Source organism: Scomber scombrus, chromosome 20 (genome assembly GCF_963691925.1).
Source record: "Scomber scombrus chromosome 20, fScoSco1.1, whole genome shotgun sequence".
In the NCBI taxonomy this organism is placed as follows: Eukaryota; Metazoa; Chordata; class Actinopteri; order Scombriformes; family Scombridae; genus Scomber; species Scomber scombrus.
In genome coordinates, this window is record NC_084989.1 from 20,149,188 (window position 1) to 20,161,891 (window position 12,704).

Sequence of the window (12,704 nt, forward strand, 5' to 3'; positions counted from 1 at the left end):
GACGGGGCGGAATCTGAGGGGTGAGCATAGGCCAGAGCAAAATAACACAACAACAAACAGACATTATAAAGCCAAGAAGAGGAGCTGATAGCAGGAGTAATTCAGGATAAAGTCCCCAAAATGTCTTCTGAATGCACCACAAATAAGACGGATTTAGCCACAACAGCCAGGACTTATGTTTTAAAAGCAAACAATTAAACTTATACTCCATAGTGACACTCATTATTGTGTCTTTTCTTTGGCCAACAGCAATAAGATTTGAAATATGACCTTTTTAAAACACAGTGTTCATCTGTTCTTTGACAGCTCAGGACCGAACATGAAAGCACTTACAGGTTGGGTCTCACCTTACAGCTGTCGGTGGGAAAAATAAAGCACGACATATTCAATAATAGATACATGTGAGCTCTTTTTTTAGGAAGATATCTGTGTCTCTGAACTAGGAGGTTGAGAAAATACACACAGAAATATTCATAGCTATAAGACAGCAGTATCCACCCAAGACAAATGGATCCCTGTTTCCTAAACCAAGATCCTGGACCATCTTAAATCCAGTCCAAGCTCCTGGCCCTGGGTCTGAGGATCAGAATTTAAAGTCTTATATTCTTAAGTGACTTGCATACTTGGTGAGTACAAAAAAACATCCCAAATGCGCTTTTGCCTCAAGCTAACGGTCTGACTTACATCTGAAGGGAAAAATCTGCACTGTAAGTTAAAATAGTGACTCTAAGGTCGAATAATTATGCGTCCCTCCGTGTGGCATAATGCTGCATAAAAATAAAAAAAGCTGCCTTACTAATTTTGACCGGGGAAAAAAAATGTAGAAAAAGAGAGAAAAAAAAAAACAATGTCGGAGGACACTGAAAGAGATGTGTTAATTTACAAAAGGCTTGAGGAAGAGTTAATTAAGCAAGCTGCAGGAATGGGAGAAAGTGCTGAGTCCTGGAGACAAAAAATATTTATTCATCAGCCCATTAATGTTTAATTCCCTTTTTTTCCTATTTTTAAAATGGAGGCAGAATGAAGGGAAAGCTTTGAACATTTGACCTTATATGTAAAAGTGTAGGGTGAGTCTGAGGGGCCTCTGGGAATGTCTTAATCATTATGAACCAGCATTGAAATAAAGGAAGAAAAGAAAAAAACTTGCTCAATGCTCTATTGGAGCAGATTATTCAAATCAGATTATAACAGCATTCCCTTTTAGTAAAAGTATAACCATGCTTGGAAAAATTCTGACTTTTCTGATAAGGTGAGAAAACAGATATGTGACAGTTTGGGCTGGTGACCACTTGCTGGCGGATCAATAATTGCTCAAGACAAATGAATACATGACAGGACACTGAAAGATCAAGCCTGTCCGAAGTCTGCTCACACACACACACACACACACACACACACACACACACACACACACACACACACACACACACTAACAGACACACACACACCCACACACTGTAACACCTCACTGTAAGGTAAGCGCTCCTTAAATCCTGGTGGACGTGTCTGATGAAAGGTAGGGGGCTTGGCTGAAGAGGAAACAGTCCTGCTTGATTTGTCTGCAGCCTAATTATATGGCAACAAACGAGTTGCCAATCATGAGAATATATTGTCTGGTTTTATCTCAGGAACTCATCAAGTCAACCCAATTAAAAGCTGCAATGAGAAAGACATCGGCAGTGAACAGGGCTCTCATTCAGTTAATTCATGATTGCCAATTAAAACAGAATAGCGTGCAAAGTTGTAAAGCTGTCAGGAGGGCCAAGCTAAATTACCCTTTTCCACTTTGAATGATGGATGCGTTCATTGCTCTCCTTATCTTATTTATTCTCCGGGCTGGAGAGATGGGGTGGGAGGGGGGCACAAAAGGAGGAACAGTTTAAATAGTGTGTTGCTAATGAAGAAGGTTCCCCCCTTTTGGAAAAAACAAAAAATCTGCCAGTAGAAGATTGTTTTGCTTTTTTAGGATAAAAAAATCCCCTAATTAAATCACGTACAGTATCCTGAATCCATGCAGACGACTCAATTTTCTCACACAATCACTTATACAAATTAAATCAAAACACTGCAGATTACGTTGCAAGTTGCACTTGATATTGAAATGCATCTGTTGTAGGTGGCTATAGGTAAATAACTATGCATATTTGATCAATCCTAACAGAATAAGCCAATATTGACAGCAAAAAATCCAGTTATTTTTGAGAAACAGTAGTCTCAAGAAACATCTCTGTTTATGTCAACGCATCGCTTTAAAAATGCCATTTAAACATGTCCACAACAGTTAAAAGCGAAGGCAACTCATCCTGGTTGTGTCTTCTGCACCATTAGCCACTGTTGCCATACTATTGATGGCCTAATTAAAATGTGTCAGGCTGAAATATGTCACATTTTTTAAAGGCTGAAATTGATAGCTCACATTAATTTTCACTTTCTCAAAATGACCTTTAATTTCGCTCGCCAAACGCAGGCTTGTGTCTACATGCGGCACACCCTCCCCGTTTCCGCTCCTGAAACAATATGTCAAATGGGCTTTGACAACACTCAGCTCTCGCGGAGCACACCGACTGACCGTTAACGCCGAGCGGAGAACGTCAAAGCTCAAATTGAAGTCACTCTGATTTCAAATATCTATGAGAAAATTATATGCTGGCACTTCCCCATAGAATAATGGCTTCCAACATTTATTTCCCTTTTAATAACTCATCATGGAGCCAATTTGCCAACTAGCAATTTGCTCTCTTTTTGCTATTTTCTGTGTAGTCCAGTTTACCCTTCCCCTTAGGATTCTATCTCATTGTGAAAGCCAAACAAACCCTGAGATCCAAAGGTGTCACAGTGGCAAGGTTTTCCCTGAAACGGTCAAGGAAAATGTGATAGTTTCCATTTGGTCATCCATTCCAGTAGCCAAGAGTTTGTTCTCATCCTCGGGAGATGTGCTCCACAGGTCAAGCTCTTTGTAACAGATTAAAAGAGAGTGTCACTAATGTCACCCAGCCAGGGAATCAATGGTATAGCGTAGGAAATGAAAGCTGTGACGGACGCGGACGGCCACATCAGCTCCTGTCACTGTGTGTCTATTCGGAGCATTCTCTTCATCCTGGCAGCTGCCGGGACCTGAGGGGGGGCCCTGTCAGCCAAAGCCCGGCCCCGGCACACTCCTGAACCATGGAAATCCCGCGGGGGCTTTTCTCGAAAAAGCTTACAGTGTTTCAGACACTCAGACCATCAGCTCAATCAACTTCAGCTCTGGACTGAGCATTGCTGCCGCACCAGTGGAGAACTTTTCTCATTTCAAACGTGGCTTTGTCCTCACATGAGAAATCAAAGTGTTCAAAGTTAGAAACGGAGGAAAATGAAGTGAAAGAAGGGGAAACGGTGAACAGACAGAGAGAGAGCGGTGATTTTGTGAAGTGATTTATAAGACTTTTTTTTTTCTTTTCCTGGTCACACTGATAATCAACAGAGCTCATTGTTGTTTAATCTTTATTTCATTTAGTGATTGCGCCCATTTTTCAGGCAATGGATTTAATCACCATTCATCACGCTCCTTTTATTTTCATTTCCTCTTTCTTTGTCTCTATGTGCATGGAATCTCATAAAGACAAAACACAGATGTGCACATTTTATTTGTCATATTCAACTTTACAAACGTATAGCTCTTTTATGTTTTACAGCCCATAATGAGTGTTCAAGTGTATATAACACGACACTCTTTAAGCTTTCTGTGCTTGCACGGTAATGGGGGCAGATTTGTATCATCACTAGAAATGTATGTTTAAACAAAGGTTCCCTTATGTCAGACATATGTGGACAAGAACAGGTTTCTCATTTCTAGTCTAGTTTAAACTGATTTATTTGCTCGTTTAAATGACAACTGTCACTTAGCCGGTTTTGCCAGCTGTACCTAGCTAGCTAATTAATGTAACGTCTCCCGTAGACTTTTTAATGTTTCCGGTTGACTCGTACTAAGAGAACAACGGTGTTAAAGCCTCATTAAGGCTCATATTCTATATTGTTCTTATTGTTGCATTGGGTGACATGCTCATTAGCCATTAGCTCATTAGAGTTTGGGCATGTTAGTTTGTTTAGAAATGGCGCAAAAGACTAATAACAGTGGTCATGTTTTGCACTGGAGCTCGGTTGCGTTTACAGAGCTTCGTTAGCTTATTTATTATTATTATTATTATTATTATTTCACAACCTCTTGACTTATAGTACATTTAGTATAAAGTCTTTCAAGCTGTTTGTAATGTACACATAATCTTGTGTCATTGAGTGCAACAGTGTAGCTCAGTGACATGTATAATAATGGAGGTCTATGGCACAGAGGAATAAGATACATCAGGCTTTTGGATGCACACACAGTACTTGTAAGTGTATCAGTTCATTGTTGGTTTGGCTCTGCACATGAGATTTGTTGACAATAAGAAAAATATAGAAAACTACCAGCCATCTCCTTTTAAATATGCACTTGATGGCTGCATGATAAGCTCAAACACTGAGGCAAAAAGACATAATCCTCAGTAGCTGATGAACCATGTGGAAGAAATGGAAATATAAAAAAAGTACAACAGCTATAGTCTTGGATAAAGAAGAAAAATATAAGATCAGAATTCACTCTGATTCTTTTTTAACATTACTTACATAACACTTTTGCTCTAACAGTATTGCTTTTAATACAACTCTTGTCATATTTCTCCAACATGCAGATATATCCAAAATGTGCCAGCCATACTGTGCTTAATTAAAGTTTCTAAGTTATGATTTGACAATTGCTGTCTGAGGAGAAAGGGGTTTAACACACAATAAGTTGCTGTCCTTTATGGCTTCAAGTAGTGCTGGGTACTCAATACTTTTTTGTTATTGACCAGAATAAACCGATACCAAGTAGTCTCTTGTCAAACAATATCAGCAATTGATCCTATTTGAACCCAGAGCTAGAAAATCTGACTATGTATATGGATATGTTCAATGCCAATCAATGCAAGCATTCTTCGAGTTAATGCGACATGTGATTGACCCACTGCCACAGCATCTACAACCCATCTGTGGTGGTGAAGTTGTCGTGAATTTGAGTTAGCACCCTTAGCAGTTCAGCAGCCAAGATGCCACCTAAACGCTCTAAAGTCTGGCTACACTACAGACGTACGCCGGATAAAAGCAAGTGCAGAAAATATGTAACAGGTATCAAATTAAGGACTCAATTGAAGAAAAATGGTTCTGCTGATTTTCAAATACCACGTAGTTTTATAGTTTGCTATACTCAGGTTTATGCCAATATGAGGCAGCATTAGCAAACAGCATTATTTGAGGAAATCAAGGTGTTCACAGCATATATTTGTCATTGTTTTCCTACTTTGAACATGATCACCCACAGCTGCTATAAAATCTATTTTCCTCTTTGTTCCTTGTTCCTTTTTAAAAAACAATGCCTTACTTTATATTCACTTCCTCCGTTCTCGGAGTACTCGTAGAGAGAGAAAAAAAATATTGGTAATGTATTTTGTTCTGTTCGCCCTCCACCCACTGACTCAGCAAGTGTTCTTGGCTCACACAATCCCATTCACATAAAGACAGAAAGGAAATTTAATGGGTAAAATAGAAACTCCTGGAGTTAATGAGAAACATTTGAAATATGCCAGATAAGAAGAAGACCTGTTATACTTCTCAGAGTTTCCCACTGGCATTCATTACCCAGTGTATTCAGTCAACCCAGCTCCTCATCCGTGCCTGTGTATTCCCATTTGACACTTGTTGGTTGATCGAGTCCATTAGATTATCATTGTTCATTTCCTTTTCCCGAAATTGGGGGCTCACTTCTGTCACCAGCGGGACGGTTCAGGCGCGGCGGGAGCGCCACAGTTTGGCTTGACAGGACTGCATTTGATTTTCAGGATCAGGACGTTTCGCCTGACGCAAACACCACCTGCTCTGTTTGTGTTCACCTGTGTCTCTCGCAAGGAGAATGAAAAAAGGGGGCGCTGCTTGTTTCCTTGTTACACGGTGGCCAGGAAACACGGGGGCTTGTTGAAGCAAACAGAATGCAGATGCTTGTGGTGTGGGAAAAGGGATGTGGAGAGAAGAGGAGCAAGGCAGATGAAGGCATGGGGGGATAACAAGCTCTTTGCCAACCAGGCAACCATGAGTGCTATTGCTCTGCTGGAGTGAATGCAACAGGCCTGGGTTTTTCAGCCTGACTACTGGAGCATGTGAACACACATCTTCCCCGCCATGGGAGAGGAGACTGTCATGACAAAGCCAATGCCTTTTTCTTTTTTTATCTCCTCTCTGTTACCGTCCCTTCCTGCTCTTCATCTATGTCTCTGTCTCATCCTGTACTCATTTCTGTCTTGTTTGTGCTTCCTGTGTTTGCCTCTTTCTTTCTTTCTCATTGTATGTAACACAAGGTGACATTATTTTCCCTCTTCTTTTTTTTTTTTCTCCAAATAGAAAGAAAAGCATGTTGGTGATATGCAGCCAAAGCTTGCTGTCAAAAAGCCTGGAACATTTGCCACCTTTCAGGGAAATCCTAATTGAAAACCTCCGGCTCTGGAGATAAAACAAATAAAGTAAGGGAAGGAAGGAATTAACTAGACATGAATACTGATACGAGCTGATATGCAAGCATGGAAAGTTTTCTTAAATGATCGTGCATCTTAATGTGAGGATTTCCACATGAGAACGGCTTGAGAAGCACATTTTTGTTGTGATACTCCACACATAAAAAATCTTTTGAGTATCAAACACTCGCCCCCCTCTGTAGACTTGGATGGTAGAATTAAAAAAGTTTTTAAGTTGTAGCTTCTTTTTGCAGAAGCCGACGACTGTAGTCACCTTGGATTTCAGGCAGTTTCGCTAGGAAAAAGTAATCCACAGCAAAGAAAAGTATTAAACATCCGTAGAAACATGTCAAACTGTCCCTGCAGCAGTAGATTCAATTCTCTGCTCCACATCGTGTGTTCCCAAAAACTCATAGTTTTGCCTAAATGCACTTCGATCTCAATGCATTAAGATGATCCTCTCACTGCCCAATTATTTTGCTTCGGTTGCAAATTGAGCCCACCATTTTCACTTCAGACAGAATTTAATCCAATTAAATTGACATAAAAATTGGAAGGCTCTCCATTCAGGACTTGACCTTTCATTGAGGAATACTAACTGTTAATATTCAATTAAATTAAATTTTATTCATGCGGCACCAAATCACAACAACAGTTATCTCAAGGCACTTTTTTGTCAGATAGAGTACGTCTAGACTAATCTTTTAGGAAAGTTATATCTGCAAAATGTACCATAAGTGTCAAAATGTGCAGGAGTTATATCATTATATTGTATTTTGTTGGATTACTGTTAATTAATCTGTGAGAAGCATTTTAACATCATAGTTGATGATGGAATAAGTATTCAGACTTTTCTACTCAAGCAAAAGTAGCAAAAATACTCCAAATACAAGTGAATATAGTAAAAGTGGGTGTGACAAATATCAGCAAAATGTACTTTAAGTATTTAAACATGGGCAGAATGAACCTTGCAGGAGTTAAGGTTATATATATGGGTTTTATTTGCGTATTAATTAACATGTAAAAGGTATTTTAATGTCGTATCTGATGGAATGCTTCTTTTTCTTAAGTAGCAGTGCCACAGTGTAGAAAAAGTAATGAAAGTCAAGAGAACAAACTTTTACTCAAGTAAAAGTACAAAAGTATTAGAATAGAAATACATTAAAAGGCTAGTTTGCATATTCAGAGCTTGCTTTGTAGATAAAATGTGTTTACAGGTATTGCAAAATAATAAACAGCAGAGGAGGAGAGTTGCTGCTTGGCTGCAGTATCTGCAACGACAACGATTAAGGTTACTGACAGCAAAATGCAAAAAGAAAAAGGTATGAAATGTACAACTTTGTGGATTACTGTTGGTAGCACCCAGTAGCTAGCTCCCACAGTTTATGCTGACAACCCTATCCATGCTGTTTCCTGTCCTGCCTGCTTTTTTTTGGTGCCAAAACTGTAAGTTAGGACAGGACAAGGTTGCAGATGATAACTGAATCCAAACCAGCGTGTTTAGCTACATGTAAGCCGGCCAAACACAAGTGTTGGAACAACTGCCTTCCATGAAAAAGCAAGTTATAGTCCACGAGTAGTGAATGTTTGATACTGAAATTATATTGTACATTTTGGGTGACATATTGGTTTAAACTGCGCATACAAAGAGTGAGCCAGAACTGGCACTGGCAACACTGTTAAGCTTAAAGCTGCAGTAACAGACTTTTTTGGTCACATAGGGATAAAATAACTGAAACAAGCCAATAAAATATAGTATTTACCTCAAACAGCCAAAGTTATTCAAAGTTAAACTCAGTTATTCAAAGTTAAACTAAATTTTGGCTACCATGAATTGCCACACAAGACACACAGCAACATTAACCTTCATTTAGAGTTCTGTTACTGACCTCCTGCAAGAGTGTGAGTTTAATATCCACTCTCCTTTTAGTTCAGTTGTAGTCATCACCAACTCTTTACAAAAATATCTCGTCCTTTAGCTTCTAGATGTACGACTTTTTTCACTTTCTAACTGCTTTTTTTGTGCTTGGCAATTAGTGTACACTTGAGTTTATCAGTGTGTTCTTTGCTGAAATAGCTGCTGGAAATGCAGGTGGTAATGCAATTTGCATGCTGTACGGTGCAAACAAAAGGCTAAAAGCTCTGTAGAGTGCTTAAGAAGGCTCCAAGCTGGGTGATAATTCTCTGTGGATTTGTTGCTTTGCTGACCTCCTTCACCTTACCGATGGATCCATTGTTAATATATTGTATAATTTAATTAGTGGAGCTTTAAGTATTTCTTTTTTCTTTTTTTTTGAGTGCAAAATGAATTGCAACCATGAGTCAAATCCATTTTGAAGCTTTAACCCGAAGGTTTCTAAAGCCATAACTCCATGCAGTGTATCTTCCAGTATGTTGTAGTGACTGTACTGACAGGGAGGATCTTCTCTGACAGCCTTATTTCCCTTTTGTAGAGATTTTACAGGTGCAGATGTGAATGTGAGTTGAGAGTGAAGACCGAGCTGCCACGGCTCTCCCGCTCTGTGACACACAGACCACTGAATGCTAGCAGGTTGGTGTGTCATTAGGATTCGGATCAGGGTGCTGCCTCAGTCGACACAAACTGAGGTGAATGAACATGTCTGTCTGCAGTGAGACGTTTCTGTTTCAGAACCTGCTGTGACGCGTCTGGAGGGAAATTGCTGAGAATGACCTCTGTACTTGTCTGTTATCCATACCTCTTCTCAATCTCAAGTATTAACCTATGTTTTATTTTTTCTCCGTTTAAGGCTTCTTTGTCTTGATATTCTTGAGGAAGAATGAAATGTCAGTTTATCTCTCAATGTGATTTGCAGAACAGCTTTTGCCTGATGCTATATGAAAGATGCCAAGAGTTCATGATAAACTTTCAGTAACATTGATTATTCACACAGATGCAGAAGATTGTCCTTGAAGAATGACTGTCTCTGCAGTGTTGGCAGCCAGTGTCACCAACCACCAAGTCATAATTTTGCTTGCGTGCAAAAATTGCATCTGCGAGCATGACAACATTTTCAACATGCTGTATTTCAATGAGGATTAAGACAATTTATATATGGAGGGTGCGAGTGGAGGTAGTGTGCGCTGCAGTTCTCCTCCTGAAGGAAATATGACAAGAAAAATAAAATATCTAAAAAGAGAGTAGGGTTGATAAAAACCTGTTCCAGTAAATTATTCCGAATCTAACAATCTGGAAGACAAGTCCTAAACTGCAACTCAGCAAGATTGCCATTCCTCCCCTGTAATCTATTTAACCCCCAGGGGAACAGGAGAGGTATGGGCTAAATTAGTGTAATCTGACTGAGGGTTTCTTGAATATGGTGGTTCCAGCCAGTGAAGGATTGTATCCGCCTCTGGCTTCTGTGGCCTGACAGACAATGAGGATATGACCATATGAATCGATACAGCCAATCCCCCATGATTAGGTCATCCATTAGTTCACTTGATCTTTCGACCCTCTTACATTGCATTTGATGAAAATGTAATCGCTCAATACTTGCTGGATGATTAGTCTAAATCCCTGTTTCTCAAAGAGGAGGAGGAGGAATGTTTTGATGCAGCATATGCAAATGAGCCGAGCTTTTGTATTTTAGTCATGGTGGCGGAGTCAGGGGGACGTCAACTCCCTGGCCTTGTCTCTTGAACATCAAGGCCCCTCGGCTGCCTCTGATCCCAGGCTCTGTTGCACCCTTATGAACTCCATGTAGTGAAATGCATGTTCACATAGGCTACTGTGAGCTATGCAAAAAAGCCCACACTGAGGTTTAGGCTTTGCTGAAAGAGACACTGCTCCTGAAAAATCAATCAACATTAAGAATTAAAAATAAACTTAAGAAAAAAAAAAACAATTAAAGGGGAGGGGGATTTTAACTTGTGTGCAAATGTCTTGGTGCAATTATGGAGCAGGGAAAGAGTCAGAGATGAATTAGTACATCCACTAAATGGAATTCAGTTTGATGATAAATCTGCATCCCACTGTCAAGACCACGGTGTGAAAAAGGTCACTTGCTTTGAATCATTGCTCCACCGGCACTGAAAAATGTGAAGGCCAATGCAAGTGTGGTGAATTCTATTTTCATAAACTTAAAAAAAAACTTGAATCAAAATGAATTAAAGTGCATCATGGGAGGACATTGCCATATTTCACTGCAGATTTTTCTGATACGCATCTGCATGATAACAAGAAAAAGATCATCTGTGGCTATTTCATCATGATTCCTCCTCCATGTTTGCTGTGCAGCGGCTGGGTTCACTGTTTGTGCAGAGAAAAAGCCAATGTGTGTTATGACATCTCTTTAACTGTGAGCAACAGCAACATGTTTTCTTTTAAATGTCCACTGGGAGAAATCAATGCCTTGTTTAGTGCCGCGATTGGCCCGGTCAATGTTACAATCATCTGTTTCCAATGACAGTGAATGGCAGTTACTGGAATTATAATGTCATCTGTCTTTTAGCAGGTTATAGATTGGCCAGCAATTAACATTACTGATCATTCAATTTACTTGTTCTGCTGTGACTATCAATCCATATATATCCATGCCTTATTTGTATATTAGGAGTGATTCCCAACCAGGGGAGCTTGTATCCTCGGGGGTTCATCTGCAGTTGCCAGAGGGAACATAGAAAGACTGTATGGTTGCTTAAGTAATTGAAAAAAATAGATATTAAAATAATACAACTACCCATGTACAGAGTCAGCTGTAACACAGATGTTGGGATTGAGAAACTATAGAAAGATATATAGACAGTTTGCTACAAGTAAAGAATTAACAGTTTAAACACAAGCTAAAAGTAATGGATAAACAGTTTTAAATATTACAAGAAATGGTTTAAATCCTTAGTAATGGATAAAGTGTTACAATAGATAGCAAATTTAAGGTCAAACAGTAGCTACTTATTGCCCCCGCTCAATCTCCCACTCCTTTGTAGATATCATCATCATGAAGTGCATTTTTGTAAGTTACGAGCAAATATTTAACAAAGTGGTCTTTGTTGATTTGAGGCCAGCACAGTAGCATGCTGTTATTACATTTAGTGCTTCAAATCTAATAGTCATCAAGTGCCTTTTGTGCCAAGGGTACAAACATTCAGTTGGGCCTTTATGAATGAATATAATTACAAATACCTGTAAATACACCACTGTGTCTTGCCAAGGCTACTTACTCACATACTACAGTATGAAAACACATCAGTGTCAGTATAATGTGGATAAATTCACAATAAAATGCAGCCGTAATATATCCAATGCTTCAATATCATTGAAGAATTTATACATCTCAATAGTAGTAAATACACCATTGTGTCTTACGAAGGTTACTGGGTCGCCTCTTCCTGTAACTGAATTTCCAGGTAGCATTGATGTGGAGGCTGCTCGCAGTCCTTACAGGTGACCCTGACCCAAAGCTAATTCCCTCAACGGTTCAGCCTACTCGCTGTCACAATGGGCAAACTGTCCTAGCTCCCTCTACATTTGCATTATTTGCGTCCAGGTTGCTAACGTTAGCGGTGCTCAGCTAGCTGTCCACGTTGCTCGTAGCTACCTAAGCAGAGCAGGTGTTAACAGTAAACATAAGTAAAGAAATATTTTCATTATATAATTTAAACTCTCCACTTTTCTGATTACTATATCCTTTTATTAATTTTCATTTGGCATTCCCACGTAGCTGCCCTATAGGCTCCTACATTGAATGCATGTTTGAGCTTGAACATGTACAGATGTATTGGAGAAGTTTCCCTTTTGAGAAAAGAACGAGAAAAATAGGTAAACTGTTAGCTTATGTGGCCTCTCGAGTCACTGGAAGTTGGCCAATCAGGACACAGTGGGCTCACAGGAGGGGGGCCTTAAAGAAACAGGAGCTAAAACGACCTGTTACAGACAGAGGCTGAACTGAGGGACTGAATAAAGAGCCAGTACAAGATAAATAAAGGTTTTGGGTTTTTTTTTTTAACTTAAAGCTTTCTGAACTGTAAATGATACAAAGATATTGCAGTAGAGCCCCAGAATATAATATATATATTGACCTGGAAATGTGTATGAAACACCCTCTTTAAAGTAACAGATACATTGTTGGTATGCTGAAATCCAGCTTCTACCACTCCAAGTGTGAGTAATAACAATACATTGTT